The sequence below is a fragment of the Thamnophis sirtalis genome, unplaced genomic scaffold (assembly GCF_051295495.1).
Source record: "Thamnophis sirtalis isolate CommonGarterSnake01/CBP01778 unplaced genomic scaffold, rThaSir2_p1.2 scaffold_5, whole genome shotgun sequence".
Taxonomy (NCBI): domain Eukaryota; kingdom Metazoa; phylum Chordata; class Lepidosauria; order Squamata; family Natricidae; genus Thamnophis; species Thamnophis sirtalis.
In genome coordinates this window covers 37,197,746-37,218,921 of record NW_028261385.1, presented here as the reverse complement: position 1 = coordinate 37,218,921, position 21,176 = coordinate 37,197,746, and positions in this window count along the sequence as shown.

Genomic DNA, 21,176 nt, shown 5'->3' with positions numbered 1-21,176 from the left:
TCCATGTGCCTTCAGCATTTAGTCATGCTGGCCACGTGACCACAGAGATGTCTTCAAACAGCGCTGACTCTTCGGCTTTGATCAGCACTGCCCCCTAGAGTCCGAAATGACTAGCACATAGTGCGAGGGGAACATTTACCTTTATAAACATAAATGTAAAGGGTGACAGATGGGTAATCTTAACACAATCCATTTACAAGGAAAAGGAGTCAATCAGTCTTAACTGATATTGGACACACTATGCCTACTGTATATAGAAGCAATCACTAAATGTATAGTATTCATTTTTTTAAAAAAACATTAAAATGATACTTTTCTTATGAACTCATCTATTAATTGGGATTAGAATGGTGTCTCCTTTGCTGGGATTCTTGTATTAAGGAAGATTCAGTTACCTGTTAAGTGAATGAGCGCAAAGATGGGTCTCATTATCTGTACAAGCACAGGACAAATCATAGAAATATAATCCCAATGCTCATGAATCATAAAGATTAAGCAGCTTTTGAACTAATTCTAATATTTCAAAATTCTTATCCTTATAAAGGGAAGCTTATGGATTATCTCTAATGTTAAATGAATATTTTTATGCAATAAAATTTTATTTGACTCTCTTTCTCTCCTGTTCTCCATGAGAGAAATCTGCCCCTGAGAATCCCATAACTTTCCAGAACAGATGTTATATGGCAACAAATCTTTTTGGCTGCTAGAATACCATTGATTCCCAGGCATTATTAGAACTAATTTACTCTTCAGAGAAAATTAACTGGCCGACCTGAGGCCACCTCTTGCAAGAAGTCACACAAGAGTATCTTTTGCATACATCCATGACATGTTTCTGAATTTACATTACATTGTGTTCCGGTTCTGTGGTATAATTGGACAATTAAAACAATTAATAAAGAAAAAAGACTAGTTTGTCCTTTATATTGTGCTTATTCTCTCTTGTGCAAAAATACTAAATGATAAAATTATGAACAACAAATATGCAACTCACCTTTTATTTGTCTTCATATATAAAGCTACACAAACACAGATCAATAAAGCCATTAATTTCAATGTGAACCAAAGGTCACTTAATACGGGTTAAACTAAATCAATCAAAGTCTGTGTTGTGTTGCAAGGAATGCATTTATTGAAAAGTGACACAAACAAGCAATTCTCGACTGAAGCACTTTGGCTTATATCCATTTTCTTGGTGGTTTTCATTTAAGTTGGCCATCATATAATTTATTTATTTAGAAAATTTATATTTCTGCCAACTAGCACATGGCAATTCAAGGTGGCTTACAAAGCTCTAAAAACACCACATAAAAGAAATAAAAAGAATAAAAAGAAAAATAATAAAATAATGCCCCCATCTCCACCCTCCCACATGATCACATTCTTGAATAAATCTGATGTTCTCATTAATGTATCTTAGGATATGAGTTAGGAAGAGGTTCTTTTCATTTATAATTGACCAATTGATTAGCTAATTAAACATCACCAGCAAATGAATTAAATTTATGAAATTAGGAAGCTGGAATAAAATTTATATGGAGGACATGTACATGAAATAGTCATCTGAAAGTGAGCAAGTGAATGTGAGCATTTCCATCCCACTCTCTAGTTTCTTGACAGGATTGATTTAGCTCTTCTGCAGTTTATATTCTTTCTGTTTCAGGAAAAAGACTATGCTGTCACCCACCAAAATGACTTAGACTGCGATGAGACATAATTGGATGACTTAAGCTTTTATTGTTAATTCAATCTAGCATTTGCAAGTGTCTTCAGTCAGCAGTCTAACAGATAATAACATTTTCTATCAGCAGGTGTGATAATAATATCTTGTGTTTGTGTATATCTATGGATCTAAGGATAATCATTATTTCAATAAAACTTCTATGAAAGGTTAACTGGGGTAGGTTAAAATATCACTGTATTTTCAAAAATATCAATGAACATACAATTCTGAAGACTTAAGCCAACAGGCTTGGAATAGGACAACTTGCCATGGCCAATTTGCCGTGGCCAACTCACCGCTTCCAACTCGCCATGGTCAACTCAGAACGAAACAACTTGCTGCACGCCAACAATTGTATTTAATTATTTAAAACAATTAAAATTTATTTTAATGTTTGTCATTTACTTTTCATTTTACTTTTCATCATCCTTTCTTAATGATGCTATTGCACCATTTCTTTGATATTATGTAACTTTTGTCCCAAGGCAACTTGTCCCACAAGTTCACCATGGTGAATTGTCCTATAGCGAATTATCTCATGGTGATGAGTTGGGCCAGCAGTTGCAAGATTAGGAAAAGTTTTTTTTTCCTCCAAGAAATATTTTGCATTTTACATAGATTGGTCTGCTTTCCTGCTGCTACCATCTATCTTGGAAGAAGGGAAATAGTTTTGTTTGACTTCTTCCCATTTAACACTGGCTTGTGAGACTGATAGGCACCTCACAGCTTGAGTACTTACTTTCCTTAACATAATAGTAGTGGTGATAATTATGGTGGTGATAATTATGAAGAAAAGGAGGAACTCTGTAGCATCATATCCTGGCCCTGACAATTTTGGTGATGCATGATTATTAAAAACCTCCCATTGTTCAAAGATAAAATTGAAAACACCAAACTATATTTCTAAAATTAAATGTATTAAAAAATGAGAAAAGGTTAAAAATAAAACTTCCTCTTAGCCTCAGATAATCATGTGCCAAGACATTTAGTGCTGATAAAAACACAGACTGCATAGAAAACATAAAAATTCGATAGAGTGGTAGAAGGGAGATTATTAAAGCAGACCATGCTTTAACTTGGCTTCCTCTTCTTTGGAAGCACTCTAGTATAATGAGGTTCCATGTTATTGTATTTTTATTTATTTTATTTAGTTTGTCAACCCTGTACATGATAATAGGTATAAGTATGAACATGGACATGAACAAAGAAAATGAATACAAACAAATGGGGACAGTAGGACAGGGGCAATAGGTACGCTGGTGCGCTTATGCATGCCCCCTTTACGGACCTCTTAGGAATGGGATGAGGACTACGTTACAAAGAGTCGAGGTGGGGCAGTGGTTATGGTGCAGTACTGCAGGCCACTTCAGCTGACTGTTATCTGCAGTTCAGCGGTTCTAATCTCACCGGCTCAAGGTTGACTCAGCCCTCCATCCTTCCAAGGTGGGTGAAATAAGGAGCCAGACCGTGGCGGCGATATGCTGACTCAAGAGAGCCAAGGTGGCGCAGTGGTTAAATGCAGCACTGCAAATCCCACCGGCTCAGGGTTGACTCAGCCTTCCATCCTTCCGAGGTGGGTAAAATGAGGACCCAGATTGTTGGGGGCAATATGCTGACTCTCTGTAAAAACCGCTTAGAGAGGGCTGAAAGCCCTATGAAGCGGTATATAAGTCTACTGCTATTGCTATATTGCTATTGCTATTGACTCTGTAAACCGCTTAGAGAGGGCTGAAAGCCCTATGAAGCGGTATATAAGTCTAACTGCTATTGCTATTGCTATTGCTACGTTAGACAATTTAAGGTTAAATATACAGGGATTTGAGGATGTAACAACATTAATTCTAATATAAAAATTGCAAACATTACTATATTTTCCTAGTTTCTCATTCCAGTCTCTCTCCCTCTATCCAGGATTTCCCTCAGACTTCCTTCCTATAAATCTCTTGCTGTTCTTTCTCAAGGTAAAATCTTTTTCACTGGATGTGACTGGTTATTGGAGGAATCTCTTTGAGTTAGTTTGAGCAAGACTTTGTTATTTTTACTTTTTCCCTTTTTGAAGCCAGGATTCCAAAATGACTAATTTGGTTTCTCTGTAGTCAAAAAGAGGGGAGCTTTGGCTCATTCTGTTTTCTGTGATTAAAGTTTTTTTTATTTTTTCATTTTCATAACATATAATCACATTTATACTATTACATAACGAACATCACACTGTATTGTTAAATGGAGAGCAGAAGAGCCAATAATTGACTTTTGGGAGTTGTTGGTAAGATGGATGTAACATTTAACAATACAATATGATGTTGGTTATGTAATAGGCTCATTCTGTTTATTTATGGATGTCTAAAGTCTTTATTATCAAAATGTGCTGATGGGCGGGGAGAGGGAGTTGGAACCGGTTCTAAATGGCACTGTAGATTTGTGGAACCTCTTCTATAGGTTAGAACTGGCAGGAACCCACTCCTGGTATGTATGTATCCATTATATATGCATAATGGATATAAAAAAATATTATTTATTTACTTTGTCAGAATTAACTAGACCAATGATGTTGGATCCATAATTTAGTATAAAGTATAGGATTAATTAAGAAATGTTTCAGTAACAGTAATAGAGTTGGAAGGGACCTTGGAGGCCATCTAGTCCAACCCCCTGCTCACGCAGGAAACCTTTTCTAGGGTTTCATAAGATATGGACAATAATATCTATATATTAAATGATGAATCTTTTATAATGAAATATTGTACTCAAGGTTAGTTTTCAAAAAGTGGACAAGAGTAAAACAAGTAAGATCAAAGCTCTGCTTGCCAATGCAATACATTTAATACATATGCCAGTTGGTGCAGTACTTCTTCCCTCACATCTATGACATCAAAACAGGCATCTTGAGATAGATCAGAGATAGTCCAGCATACTGCTTGACCAATATAAGAAACTGAGAAAATGTACATGAAGCCCATAACAACTTTCCAATGTTGTAGCTACCAACTTTTATCAGATGTGCACTGCTTCTGATTTTGAAAGTAGCATATCACCAATATGATTAGTGAACTTTGAGGTTTACTCCCATGTGTGCATATATGATTTTAAAAGTAACTTCAATTCTTATGCCATTATATATTGTGGCAGCCAATCACAGTTAACTGTGTGCTATATGGATAAACATTTATTTTTGTCCATTCAGTATCTAGGATTATGAAAGCAGACAAATCTACCCGGTGCTTAATTTTCTCTACCCAATAAAATCCTCTATAATCTCCGCTAAATGTTGTAATCTTTTCTTGTAGGATATGTGGTTTAGCTCCTGTATATTTTTGGCTGCCTTTTTAAAAATACCTTTGCAGATCAACAGAATTCTTTTTTTATTAAGCGATGATCAAAGCTGTATGCATGTCCTATTAAAGCCATAGCTTTATATACAGTTTTATAAAAATGCTACCATGCTGCATGGTTCCCTCATATCTTTCCTGGAATTTGTATTTTTCATAGCTGTGTCACTCTGAGTTCACATTTTCATTCAATCATCAATTTCAACTTCAAGAAATTTTCCAGATCAATGACTGCCATTTCAGTTTAAATCATCACTCATATGAAATTAAAATTTCTTGCCTTAAAACAAATCCCCGACATAATGATGCAAAAGTGCACTATTTCAGAGAATACCCCAAATTTAAATGCTCTTTAGGTTAGCAATCCATAGCAAAATATGCTGCTCTAATTTTTCAAAATATGTTTTAAGAATTATTTTTATAGGGTTCTCTTTTCCCCTGGCAATTAATACATTTCAGAAGCCAGCTTTCCATAAAGAAAATAAGTACGCTTCTTTGAATATTATGTACAGTGTTATTTGAAAGGTTCAAAAAAAAATCAAACTAGATAGTTTGTGGGTGGAAACACATATGGAATCCTTTGGAGAAGGAGTCTGAATTTGTTTAACCTAAAAAGAGATACAAGATTTGAGGATTGATAGTAATCATAAAATACCTAAAAGAATATCATACAGATGTGATCTCTATCAGAGGTGATATTCAGCCAGTTCGAACCAGTTCTGGTGAATTGGTAGCGGAAATAGCGGGTGGGCCCTCCTGGCTCTATGCCGTCCTATTTAGCCATTTGTTTGAGGCTGGGTACATGCACGGAAATTGCTCTCACGATCAAAGCACATGTGCGGAAGGTGTGTGCAAAGTGTGCATGTGCGTAGTGAACTGGTGGTAAAAATAAGTGAAACCCACCACTGATCTCTAGTGTTCCAAAATGTAGGATAGGGAAAAATTATTTAAATTACAAGAAGCTGATTTCAACTGAATTAACCATAAGAGCATTTTCTCAGTAGAACCAATTATTCAGAGAAGTAGCAAGCTGTTCTTCACCATTGTGCATATTCAACAGAGGCTAAACAGCTAACTGATGCTTTTAATTGGATTCCTGCAGAGACCAAAGAATAGGACTCAGTGGCCTAATGATCCCGTCTGATCCTATAATGCAATGACCAAAACACATGAAGCATATTCTTCCTGTATAATTATAGGAACAGATTTATTATGTGCCTGTTGCATATATTTGGCAGACGTCATGGGTAAAGGTCCCCGTCACATGAGGAATGGTGTCAATTTGCTCTGTGTAACAATTGATTAACTTTTCAATGACTGCACTTCTTCCATTTCCCATTTCCTGATATACAAGGCATTAAATGGAGAATAAAGGATTACCGAGTGCCCAAAGATTCTTAGTTTCAGAAGTAAAGTTGTTTAGGTACCCTTAAACAATGCATTGAAATTCTACACATATTTATTAGCTGACTGAAAATGGTAGGGCTCATTGTCAGATAGGTTATCAGTTGTATTACAGCACAAACAAGTTGAATGTTCCAAAAATGCTTTGCTGTATACTATAACAATCTAAACTCAAAAGAAAAAAGATATAAAAATATCTACAATTTTCATTGTGTTCTCAGTTTCACACTTCAGAGCATTAGACTGTCATTTTCTTTTGCCAGATAAAAACACTTCTTTCTATTTTGAGATTTTATTCACTCCTCTCCTGGTAGATTAAAAATAGTTTATATTTTTCTCTTCAGCATACCTGAGAAGTGACAGTTGTCTGGAGCTTTCAAAAGCAATGTCTCAAATAGTTTAATAGCCTTAGAGTTGACCAAAGGAATCATCTGCACTATCAAACATTTCATACTTCTATACCAGTGGTGGGTTTCAAAAATTGTTGGAATCTACTCTGTGGGTGTGGCCTCCTTTGTGGGAGTGGCTTGCCACCCATGTGACCAAATGGGAATGGCTTGCCGCCCATGTGACCGGATATGAAATTATGAATTAGTACTTAGGTCGGTCCAACTCTGACATTGAAGCATGCAAGTCTTAAAGCTATCAAGTTACACGATCCTATACCCTTGATGGCGAACCTATGGCAAGCGTGTCACCTGTGGGCTCTCTCTGTGGGCACTCAAACCGTCACCCTAGCTCAGCTCCACCATGTATGTGCGTGTGCCTCCCACTGGCCAGGTGGTTTTGGGGTCTCTGCCATGCAGGCGGGGGGCGGGGGGACATGCGTGAGATGCACAAACATGCGTGGGGGGGGCAGGTTGCATGTATGGGAGATGTGTGGGGTGGCACATGCAGGGGAGTTGCACACGCATTGCATTATGGGTGTACGCACACACACTTTTGCCACTTGATGCCGAAAAGATTAGCCATCACTGCTCTATACCGACTGTGATGATTTGTTTTAACAAATAATATCTATAAACAGTTCTATTCACGAATGGTGCAATCACATTTACTCAGAAGCAATTATTATAAGCTTAGGGGGATTTATTTCCAAGAACAGTAAGTATAGACAGAGCTTGTGATAATCATTTGGGGCAAGAGGAATGGGCCACCTGAGTCCTTGATGTAATTTAATGGCCCTTTGCAGGAGATCAGTTCAGACTGCTACTAAGAATTATTTGTCTTCTTTTCTTAGTCAGTGCTTGGGAGAAAGAGGGAATGGGGGAGGGACAATTTTATATATTCATTTATATTCCATTTATTATTTTTACAAACAATCCAGGGCAACAAACATATACTTACAACACATCTTCCTCCTCCGATTCCCCCCACAATAGCAACCATGCAGTGGTGGGTTTCCAAATTTTTAGAACCTCTTCTGTAGGTGTGGCAAGCTTTGTGGGAGTGGCTTGCCAGCCATGTGACTGGGTGGCTGTGGCTTGCCAGCCATGTGACTGGGTGTGTGTGGCCAACTTGTAAAATGTGGTGAAACTCACTTAACAATGCTCTTGCTTAGGAACCAAAATGTTGGCTCAGAAACTCTGGCATTTGAAGCACACAAGTCTTAAAGCTGTCAAGTTACAAGACGCTTGCACCCCTATCCCTTTAGAGAAAAAAACCCCAGGGGTGTTCAAACTTGACAGCTTTAAGACTTGTGGACTTCAACTCCCAGAATTCCTCCTCTCACTCTTCATCTTGCTGATGTGTGGATGGGCAGGGGGAGGGAGCTGGAACTGGTTCTAAATGGCACTGTAGATTTGTGGAACCTCTTAGAAGAGGTTAGAACTGGCAGGAACCCACCCCTGCAATCATGTGAGATGAGTGGGGCTGAGAGAGTGGAAAGTCACCAAGGGACATTCCCTCTAAAATGGAACTTGAACTCTCCTGCTTTCTGGTGCCTTAATCACTAGACCCATGATGACAAACCTATGGCACACGTGCTGGAAGTGAGAACCATCTCTCTAGGCAGAACCATCTCTGCACATCGGCCAGCTGGTCTTTGCACACGCATGTATGCCAGAAACTGGATGACCAGGTGGCCAGCGTGCGTGTGTGCACCGGAAACCAGAATATCATCTTCCTGGCATGTGCATGCTCACTGGGTAGCTACTCATTTGGTTTCTGGCATGCACATGTGTGCACCACATTGGGCTGTTTTTCGCCATCTGGAAGCTTCAGGGAAGCCTCCTAAAGGCTTTGGAGGGAAAAAACGGCCCAATGGGCAACCCAGAAATCCATTCCCGAACTTCCAGTTTGTGTGTTGGGCCATTTTACGCCCTCCCCAGGCTTCAGGAGGCTTACCTGAAGCATAGGTAGGATGAAAAACGGCCCAGCGTGGCTCCCGGAAGTCCAGAGGCTTCAGTGAGGCCTCCGTGCATACGTGCGCGGGAGGAGTTGTGTGCACATTTGCGGGGGGAAGTGCATTGCATTATTGGTGTGGGCACACACATGTGCGACCCCCCCCCCCTGCATCTTCCGCTTTTGGTATGCCTCAACAAAAAGGTTAGCCATCACTGGCCTATGATGAACAGTATGTTTTCAGATAAATGGATTAAAACTGATGTTGGCATCTCTCTTTAAACATGGTTTAAAGTTTGATGCTTCATCTTCTGAGTGGAGAGGAAAAATCATCTCCAACAGAATTCCTCAACCTGAGGATGTTTCCACCATTTTTTTCAGGTAGGACAGCAATCTGAAATAAAAAATAACGGGCAAAATACCCTTCTCCAACACTGCATCCTAAATTGCCAAGGGGTAAAAAGACAGTCAGTTGTACAGAGGTCCTTTTATGTCCATTGGAAAAATCTTTGGAAAAAAAAAAGCCCGACCGTGTTTTTTTTGCAAAACAACTAGACAAGCTCAATCTTTGCAGTTCAGAACCACGTCCTACTCTGAATGATTAATTTCTGGGAAATGATAACTATTTGGACATGTTCCAGAAGAAAAATGGATCATTCTGGGATGTTCCAGAATATTTTATCCCCAGGCAATTGAATTATGCATGCAACTAGTTTTTAGTCTAAATTATAACATGACAGGGCTTGCTTCAGCTTGAGATGCAATATGTTTCTCGATAGGTGCCATGCCATTAAAAAAGCAGACTTAGTAATGGAAGTTAAACACATCTGTTTGGGATTCACAGAAAGTGCCCACAACTAAGAGCAGTCTATATGGGAGTTTATATGCGGGAATAGTCATGTGAGTAGCTTGGCTTAAAGCCTTGTATGCTTTCGCGAGCACCTACCCATGTAAGATAATCAACAACCAGTTGTGTAGCTGCACTGTGAGCCATCTGCAATGTCTAGACTGCCTCACATGGAACACATAAATTAGAATAATTTAATCTTGAGGATATCAGTACATTAATCATTGAAGCTAAGTCTCACTCCTCCATGTAGGGAAGGACATGATTTATTAGTTGAAGCAGATAAAAGGCTTCAACAAGCTAGAAAATGATGGGATACCTAAGGTAATTTTCGGGGGATTAAGCAGAAGACTCTCAGTATAGTTTTCTGGTAGTGACAGGAGAGCAAAATGATGCTTCCAATTCCCCACTATCCTCACTATTCTAATACAATGTCAAACTATTAAAAACTACTAAGAGGTAAAAGCTGCATGAACAAAACTTTTAGATATCTCTCTCCCCAATTTAGTGCTTTCCAGATGTACAATATGTGGCTAATGGTGACCCTAATTGTGCCAGAACTGAAGAAGCTTCTTGGATGAGAAGCAAAATGTTTTCAAGGAAAAAACTAAGAAACTCCAGTTGTCTTTTGAAAAGCACCCTTGGGATAACCAAGAATGGATGATTGAGACTCTCTATAGACACTAATGGTATAAAACGGTATGATAAATTACGGAAGCTGAACTCCAGTATTGTACATTTGGAAGGTAACTGGTTTCAATCCAGGATCTTCTCCAATATGAATATCATCCAAGCATTAGATTATTTCAGCTGATACAAGATGCCCCAAAGAAGAAAGATGCATGCACTTTAGAAAGAAGAATATTGCATCCTCACACTTCTGAGCTAGGGGTAAAGAGACTCAACTAATAACATTTGATCAGCAATATCCTTCAGGACTTTCTAACGATTAATAATAGAAGACTATTAAAGACCGTTGCCACTATTTTCTTATTTATAACATTTGTCCATCTTATAACAAACTCTAGGTGTCTCCCAATCAAAAATTAGAATAACACAAAAATAATATTAAAAGTATAAAAATTGATTACATAAAAACAAATACTTGGCACCAAGCCAAGCTTCCAATGTGCTTATCCCAGCATTTGATGGGAAAGCCAAGACTTTAATGCTTGGCAGAAGACTGGGAGGATAGATTTTTTTTAGTATATGCTCTCTTCTATTGACAATCATGCACTATTCACTCAACAAGCTGGTCAATTTCTATTCAAAAGAATAAATGCTCACAAATCTAATATCAAAAACTACACTGTCCAAAATCTAGTAGGAAAATATTTTAATTTCCCAGGACTCTCACTTTGTAGTTATCTCAACACATGGGTAGAAAATTTACAAAGACCAGTTTTATCATGAAATAGCTGAGCTAGGAGATTTACAGTGATACAATTTCTCACTGATCAAATCTTCTAATCACACTATGTATGCTAATCATCTCTGCAGTATGTAAGTGTCTGCATCACACTTATCTATAGGTAATTTGGTCTCTCGCCTCTCCCCCCCACCTTTTTACAGCTTTGGTAATAATAAACTTGTTAGACTTTAACTTTAAGGTACCTCAAGATTCTTTGTTGTTGATATGGGAATGCATATCATACACCTGAGGATTGTTTTCTCTTTCTTTTATTTTTTTCTGCACTACATCCTACAACATCTTGAATCTCCAAAGACCTGTGCAAAGGTCCTCTTTGTAGACTTCAGCTCAGCATTCAATACCATCATTCCAAACATTTTTCTAACTAAACTAAATCAGCTAGCTATACCTGACCACACTTGTAAATGGATCATGAGCTTCCTAACAGATGGGAAGCAACAGGTGAAGCTAGGCAAAATCACATCAAATACCTGTACAATTAGCACAGGAGCTCCCCATTATGCTCTCTCCACTTCTCTTCTCTCTATACACCAATGACTGCATCTCAAAAGATATCTCTGTTAAAGTACTGAAGTTGCAGATGATGCAACAGTGATTGGTCTCATTCGAGACAACAGCAAATCTGCATACAGACGGGAAGTTGAACAACTAGCCTTGTGATGCAACCGGGATGATCTTGAACTAAACACACTCAAAACTGTAGAAATGGTGGTAGATTTTAGGAGAAACTCTCCTATATTACCACCTCTTACAATACTAGACAACACATTTTCCACAGTAGAGACCTTCATGTTTCTAGGTTCTATCATATCTCAAGATTTCAAATGGACACCTAACATCAAAAACGTCATGAAAAAAATCACAACAAAATGTTCTTTCTAGGCCAATTCAGAAAGCTCAAACTGCCCGAAGAGCTGCTGATTCAGTTCTACAGAGGAATTATTGAGTCTGTCACCTGCACCTCTATAACTGTCTGGTTTGGTTCTGCAACCCAACAAGAGAGACACAGACTTCAGAGGATAATTAGAACTGCAGAAAAAAAACAATTGTTACCAATCTGCTTTCCACTGAGGACCTGTATACTGCACAAGTCAAAAAGAGAACTGTGAAAATATCTACAGACCCCTCACATCCGGGACATAAATTGTTTCAACTTCTACCCTCAAAGCCATAGGACACTGCACACCTTGTGTCCAGAACAACTAAACACAAGGATAGTTTTTTCCCCAAATGCCATCATTCTGCTAAACAACTAATTCCCACAACACTGTCAAACTATTTGCTAAGACTGTATTACTATTATTTTTCTCATCCTTCCTATTACCTATCTCCTCCCACTTATGACTATAACCATGTTGCTTGTATTTTTATGATTTATATTGTTCTGTTTGCTTCCTAGTATGATTTGATTGCTTATTAGTAACATATGACTATCACTAAGTGTTGTATCTTATGATTCTTGATGAATGTATTTTTTATTTTTTTCCTTTTATGTACACTGAGAGCATATGCACCAAAGACAAATTCCTTGTGTGTCCAATCACACTTGGCCAATAAAGAATTTCATCCCATCCCATCCCAACCCAACCCAACCCAACCCAACCCAACCCAACCCAGCCTATCCTATCTAATTTAATGATTGCCAGGGAGAGTGTGTGATGACATACACAAAATGAAAGCCCTAGTAATTGTTTCTAGATTCTTTTCCTTGCTTTTAATTGTTCTAAAACTGGACTTTCTGTTTTTGTGAGCCCAGATTTGTTACAGAAAAGGTAACATTTGTAAATCGGAGAACGTCGTTGTTTTATTATTGCAAATCATCCATGCATCTGCTTCTATCTCCTGGTTCAACAAGAGATTAGCATCAATGATTGCAATGGACCTGCCACTAACATCCTCCACAAGCTGCATGGATATGAAATGGGTCAATGTGGCAACTATGCACACTTTGTTGTTTACATTTTCGTTTCGCAGGACCGTCCTTTTAACATCTTTCACCAGGAGGGTGAATTCTAGATCTCAGACATGAAAGCTGGCTGGGTGACTTTGGGTTCTCTCCTAGCTCAATCCACCCCACAGGATTGTTGTTGTGTGGAAAATAGAATGCAAGAGAATTAGGTATGCTTGAGGCCTTGCATTGATCAACCATAAATGTGGGATAAAAACTCGAACATCACCACAATTGTCCCTGAAGAACAATCCTGTACTTTTGGAGGATAATTACCTTTCCAGTATTATGCACTGTTCCTTATATAAAAAAAGAATAAAAGTAATCATATCAGTACAAAACAAGAAGGAACTAAAGTGACAATTTGAGCTTTTGACTTATATTGTTATGGCCTCATAACATAGTCCATGATCCATCCCAAACTAATCAAGCAGCATTTATTATTGTGTTGCATTACTTATAACAAATGCCTACTATTTAAGGTTGGAAGCATACTGGCTGGGGAATTCTGGGAATGGAAGACCATACCTCTTAATGTTGCCAGTATAATGTTGAAAACCATTGCTTTAGTTTTTCAGCTTTCAGTTGTGACTTTAAAAGATGGAACATCAATGTAGGAAATAACACATCTGAATGAAATCCTGATATAATAAAGGTAAAGGTTCCCCTTGCACATATGTGCTATTTGTTCCTGGCTCTAGGGGGCAGTGTTCATTTCCATTTCAAAGCTGAAGAGCCAGTGCTGTCCAAAGACATCTCCATGGTCATGTGGCCGGTATGACTAAGTGCCAAAGGCATATGGAACACTGTTACCTTCTCCCCAAAGTGGTCCCTACTTTTTTACTTGCATTTTTATGTGATTTCAAACTGCTAGGTTGGCAGAAGTTGGGACAAGTAACGGGAGCTCACTCCGTTATGCGGCACTAGGGATTTGAAACACCGTCCTGTCTGATCGACAAGTTCAGCATCTTAGCCACTGAGCCACTGTGTCTTGATGTAATAGTCCTCAAGAAAACCATGGGGAGACTGAACCTCCTCCTAGAAACAGTTTCAAATACATGTTAAACATGAATTAAACAGAGTAGAAGCACTTAGTTTAAATGTAGTTCAATAATTGCTTTCTGAATGGGTATTGTCCAATTCAAATGTCCCCTTACATGGATGGCAGATGTAATTGGAAACTGGATAATGTCCCATGTATCTAGAAACATCTCATTTTACTCACTGATCCAAAAACCAAATTTCTCAATATATATATTTTGGGGGTGGGTGGGAATGGCGGTAAGAGGATAATTTTAAAAACTGATTAGGGTCTAACACAGGAATACAAACCTCCTCTTTCCCCTATAAACACATTTCATGCCTTAGCGTAAGGTCAGCTCAGTATTCAAAGCCAAGTGTAAAGTACACTAATCCCTCTTGTACAACATTTCCAAAATAGCTGCTGGCAGAAATGAATTGAATTTTCCTTTCCACACAGAAGTCAGCTTGCTGGGGGATTTTTTTTTTAATGTTGCTACAAGATATCTGGGAAGCTGTGGTAGCATTGCTATTTTCTACTACTATTCATTCCCAATGTTTGCCACAGTGTAGTTGCTGCTGCTGCCAACAAGGATTTCTTAATGCAGCCATTGTTCCTCTGTCTTTCTTGGCATACTGAGGGTTTTTTTTTAACAGATCTTTCTCTCTATTTGAAACAGTTTTCAACTCTTGTCCTTCCACTTTTTTTTTGCAAGAGAACATTGGCAAATGAAATATGTCGTTTCATGTAGGCATGTATGCCATTAAACTGAGCAACAAGAGATTAGATTCTGATGTTTTAGTATGAACAGACCGCATATATTTATTGCAGTCACACTTCGGCTTTCCTCCAAGGAGTTCTGGGTGGCATTTCAGCTTTATTACAATCTTGTGTCCTGTGGGTTTCTAAATGTGCTAATGAGCAGCAATCCAGTTATGTGAACAGGAACTCATTCAAGCGACCCCCAGAAGGGACCACATCTCTCCTGGGGGACAATTCATAGTTTAAGTAGTGATTGTAGTTGGGTGTTAGACAGCCAATGGCACCAAAACTGGCAATGGCCCTGGGCAGTCAAGTAACTAGAATAGAAATGGGATTAGATTAGTGGTGGGATTCAAACATTTTTTACTAGTGATTCTGTGGGCGTGGCTTTGTGGTGGGCATGGCTTTGTGGGCACGGCAAGGGAAGGATACTGCAAAATCTCCATTCCTTCCCCACTCTTGGGGGAAGGTTACTGCAAAATCTCCATTCCCTCCCCACCCCACTAACCTGCTTTCCAGCTCCCTTCTTCTGTTCAGGGCAACAAAAGAAGATCAGCTGGGAGGCAGGGAGGCAGCGGGTGCGGGACCAGGCTATTTGCCGGTTCTCCGAACTACTCGAAATTTCCGCTATCAGTTCTCCAGAAGCTGTCAGAACTGGCTGAATACCACTTCTGGATCAGATTATAGACACTTGTATAAACTGCACAACCAGTTGTGGCTATGATATGTTGTGATATGATTATCAGAATTTACTATAATCTACCAACTATGCACAAGATATAAAATATGCTCTTCTTAAATAAACTCATCCAGTTTTTAAGATGACTTGATACTGTGATAAAGGGAGAATTCAGCTATTTCAATATCTGTTGGAAAATGTACTCCTCTAGGAGCAGATTGTCAAAAATATTTTCAGAATGCTGAAAAATAGAAACCTCGCTGTCAAGTTCAAAAACAAGAACAGGTATAGAGGAAACAAAAATAAGGTAATAGCAGTTGCGAGTCTCAGCTTGAAATGAAGAGGAACATAAGGGTACACATGATTGAGGTCTATAAACCTATTCATCTATAGATAGAACTCAAGGCCCTCCACTAAAATTAATTTTAGAGAGATTGAAAACCAATAGAAGGAAATTGTTGTTGTTTAAGAGCTAAGGTGATGCAGTGGTTAGAGTGCAGTACTGCAGGCTACTTCTGCTGACTACCAGCTGCCTGCAACTTGGCAGTTGAAATCCATCAGGCTCAAGGTTGACACAGCCTTCCATCCTCTGAGGTGGGTAAAATAAGGACCCAGATTGTTGGGGGCAATATGCTAACTCTGTAAACCGCTTAGAGAGGGCTGTAAAAACACTATGAAGTGATATATAAGTTTATGTCCTATTGCTATTGCTACAGCACATGGTTTAATTGTGGGCTTCACTCAGTGGTGGGTTGCAGGCGGTATGCCCCAGTATAGGAGTACCTGAGTCTGTCGGAGCACCGGGTGCCGTTCCGGTATGGTGCTCCAGAGGACCCACCTGCCCACTCACCTTCCTTACCTGTCTTTAAACTCTTTGGCACTTCTGCGCATGTGCACGGCGTGTACAGCGCCTGTGCCAGTGGTGGGTTTCAAAATTTTTAGAATCTCTTCTGTATGTGTGGCCTGCTTTGTGGGAGTGGCTTGCTGGCCATGTAACCGGGTGGGAGTGGCTTGCCAGCCATGTGACTGAGTGGGTGTGGTCAACTTGTAAAATGTGGGGAAACTCACTTAACAACGCTCTTGCTTAGCAACCAAAATGTTGGCTCAGAAACTCTGGCATTTGAAGCATGCAAGTTTGATTTTATTTTATTTTATTTTATTTTATTTTATTGCACTTATATGCCGCCCTATTCCCAGAGGGACTCAGGGTGGCTAACAAATCAAAGGGAGGGAATTCAGACAAGAGGAGAAACAACAAACAAGCAACTACAAAAAGAATTTAAAAACAATCAACAGCCACACAGTTCGAGCGGGGACGGGAACTCGACAGCCCCAGGCCTGTTGGAACAGCCAGGTTTTAAGGGCTTTGCGGAAGGCCTGAAGGGTGGTGAGGGTCCGAATCTCCACGGGGAGCTCGTTCCAGAGGGCCGGAGCAGCCACAGAGAAGGCCCTCCTCCGGGTGGTACACAATCGGCATTGGCCGGTAGATGGCATTTGGAGGAGGCCTAGTCTGTGGGATCTAATAGATCTGTTGGAGGTAATTGGCAGCAGGCGGTCTCTCAAGTACCCAGGTCCAATACCATGAAGGGCTTTATAAGTGACGACTAGCACCTTGAAGCGTATCCGGAGACCAATAGGCAAGTCTTAAAGCTGTCAAGTTACAAGACCCTTGCACCCTAACCCTTTAGAAAAAAACCCCAGGGGTGTTCAAACTTGACAGCTTTAAGACTTGTGGACTTCAACTCCCAGAATTCCTCCTCTCGCTCTTCATCTTGATGATGTGCGGACGGGCGGGGGGAGGGAGCTAGAACCAGTTCTAAATGGCACTGTAGATTTGTGGAACCTCTTCTATAGAAAAGGTTAGAACTGGCAGAAACACACCCCTGGCCTGCGCGACACTCCACCAAGCAGCTGAAGTGTTGTGGAGGCTCGCGGAGGCGTCCCTGTAGGGTAAGATGCATGTGCAGTCCCTGGAGGGTAAGATGCATATGCATGCGCAGCGCACATTCATGTGAAAAAAGCCAGGCCTCAATGCAACCGGTATCCGGAACCCACCACTGGTTTCACTGTGGCAATAATCACAGTCAATTTTAATGGCTTTAAAACAGAACCATAAGCTACTATGACTACCAATGCTGATGAATGTTAATTACCTCCTGAATCATAGGCAGGATGCCTTCAATATTGGATGCTGGGACAGTTGAATGGAAGTATCAGTTTCCAGTCCAGACCTGGGAGCTTACCGGATACATCTACGTAGTTGACCGCTGTGTGACACAGAACTTTGGACTAGATGGATCTATGGCTTCCTATGTAATATTTTTATGTTTTTGCAGAAAAATTAAGAACCTCAAATTGGTATTTTATGAGATGAATCCTGTCAAGAATACACAATATAAGAAATTGTCTTGGACATACTATATGTGTAATTTTTCTTTTAAAAGGACCCAAGGACCCGGTGATGCAAAGCATGGGAAAGTGGTTGGAGAAGGCATACTAAAAGGGAACAAGGAAAAGACAACACTTTCTTTATGTTTGTCTTCACTCAAGAGGCTGAGAGCTACCTAATGTGACTGAGGAAACGGGAGGGTGGGGATGAGGGCTGCAGCTCAGGATTAATAAGCTATCATGAGAAGCCATCTTACCACCTTAAAGGAATTCAGTCTCCAAAGGCAGGGAAGGGGTGGAAGATGCTGACCAAAATCATTTCAGAACTGTTGACTGTAACCTTTCAAAAATCCTGGTGAACTGATAAGATGGTGGGAGGCCAGAGAACGGCATATATAGTCCAGTGGTGGGATTCAGCCAGTTCGCACCTGTCCAGGAGAACCAGTTGTTAATTTTCTAAGAAGTTCGGAGAACCGGTTGTTGGAAGAAATCTTTTGTTTTTCCCCACTAATCCTGTAAGGAAGGAAGGAAACATTCTGGTGTTGTTTCTAGCCTAATCTTTATTGCCCTGCATACAGAAACTGCCTCTCTGGTTAACCCTTATTACATTGTAAGAGCTAAGGCAAAGCACCCATCAACATGAGTGACGTTAAGTTGACCACACCCAATCAGTCACATGACCATCGAGCCATGCTTACCCAGCTGGTCATTAAGGCAGAGAACCGGTTGTTAAATTATTTGAATCCCACCATTGATATAGTCCCAAATGAGGAAAATGAAGAACAAGGACCAGGAAGCTATCTGAGCCAGATTCCTTGAAAGTACAGTAATGATGTCAGCATAACTTTCTTTCCTGTTATGGTTAATAGGTTTCCTTGCATGCTAATTGATTGACTGGACTATTGGATTTACGATGAATTACTTGGAGCTGTTCTTAAGGCCATCTGGAGGTAGAATTTGATGGCATAGGCAGAGGTTAGCATCTGCTGGTATGACCAATGCTACAACTGCTCCACAAGCTGCTGTGTGCCAGGTGGCTTCCTGGTGCAAATATGGGTCCTGATTATCAATTAGAAAGCCCATGTGATATAGAGTCTGGCTGTTTATGGAACTGCCTGTCTCTAATAGTTCCTGCCAATCAATGAGATAAGGTAGAGTAGATGTACTCCTTTGATTAAATGTTGCCATCTGCTGAGAATTAAGACGCATTCTTCTCTGTCATAACACCTGCTCTCTGAATCATGATTCCCCATGAAGCTCCATCCTTGATATCATTCTGAAGGTCTTTGAAAACTTGATTGTTTTCTTCCGGTTTGGGAATAAAGTGAGTAACGATGCCATGGGTTGTTTTTGATATATTGAACATTTTAGGGATATACATGCTTCTTTTTTGTTCAGTTTTATAGTTCTTTCTCATTTTTAATTGTAAGCTATGTCGTGTCAAAGGGATGCGGTGGCTCAGTGGCTAAGACGCTGAGCTTGTTGATCAAAAAGGTTAGCAGTTCAGCGGTTCGAATCCCTAGCACTGTGTAATGGAGTGATCTCCCGTTACTTATCTCAGCTTCCGTCAACCTAGCAGTTCGAAAGCATGTAAAAAGTGCAAGTAGAAAAATAGGAACCACATTTGGTGGGAAGATAACAGCGTTCGGTGCACCTTCGGTGTTTAGTCATGCCGGCCACATGACCACGGAGATGTCTTCGCACAGCACTGGCACTTCGGCTTTGAAATGGAGATGAGCACCTCCTCCACCTTTACTTATGTAAGGTCATTTGAAGTTGGGTAACCTCTAAATGTATTTAAATAGATAGGAATACTTCCTGCTTCCATTTTAAGTTTCTGAGTAACTTACAAAGCTTAATTATGCAATAAAACAGGAACAACCAGCAGCTCAAAATCTCTTGGATAAAAAAAAATACTTAAAGTCTTGTCCTGGTCTTTGAAAAGAAGGGGACAAACTGCTGTGGGAAAGGAAACGTTGTTGTAGGGAAACAATAAGGAAGAGTGTTGCATATATACCTCAGTGTGTTCCTAAATGAAAGGTGGGTTATAAAACAAACATGTTACTTCATTTCAATATTGGTAGTTCATGGCATACTGTAAGCAGTGCAGTGATAGAGCTGAATTCATGTTACATTTGTGGAAAATAAGTCTAAAGACCAGTTGCAAAAAAAAAAGTGGGGGGGGGGAGAATACAGTGGCTTTCAGGTCTGCTTGGGAGCTACTCAAATATGATTTTCTGTGATGTAGAAAATGCTGAACTAATGTCCCCTGGTTTGGTTCTGTAACCCAAGACAGACACAAATTTCAGAGGATAATTAGAACTGCAGAACAAACAATTACTGCCAACCTGCCTTCCATTGAGGATCTGTACACTGCACGAGTCAAAAAGAGGGCTGTGAAAATATTTACAAATCCCTCACATCGTGAACATAAATTATTTCAAAATGATGCTATAGAACACTGCACATCAAAACAACTAGACACAAGAACAGTTTTTTCCGAACGCCATCACTCTATTAAACAAATAATTCCCTCAACACTGTCAAACTATTCACTAAGGCTGCATTACTATAAGTCTTCTCATTGTTCCCATCACCCATCTCCTCCCACTTATGACTATAGGACTATAACTTTGTTTTTGTATCCTTACAATTTATATTGATTGTTTCCTGATTGCTTATTTGTACCCTATGACTATCATTAAATGTTGTACCTTATGATTCTTGATGAATGTATCTTGTCTTTTTAAATACTGAGAGCATATGCACCAAAGACAAATTCCTTCTGTGTCCAATCATACTTGGCCAATAAAGAATTCTATTCTATTCTATTCTATTCTATTCTATTCTATTCTATTCTATTCTATTCTATTCTATTCTACTCTATTCTATTCTACCAGTTAAGTCAGATTAAAAATGAGCTGCATAGAAAGGCTAGAGCTATCTTTATTGAGATTTGGCTATATTAACAGAATCTTGCAAATGTGATTGTGTCCTCTCCACCTTATATTCCCACAAATTGGGAAATTTCCTGACTGAGATGACTATTATCCTATTTTCCAGAACTTAAAAATGTTTCATGCCTTTTGCCCAGTAATAGTTCTTGTACAGTTTCCTCAAGCTAATCCTCAAACCCTATGGCTATAAAGGCCTTTTCAAGGAATAAACTTTTTTTAAAAAAATGTTTTCTCTGTAGATATGTTGCATATCTCCTCCCACATTCATAGTCATCATATATCTTGGGTATTGTAGGAGTTTCATTCAACAGTTCTAGAAGGCAACAACATGAAGAAGACCTGATAA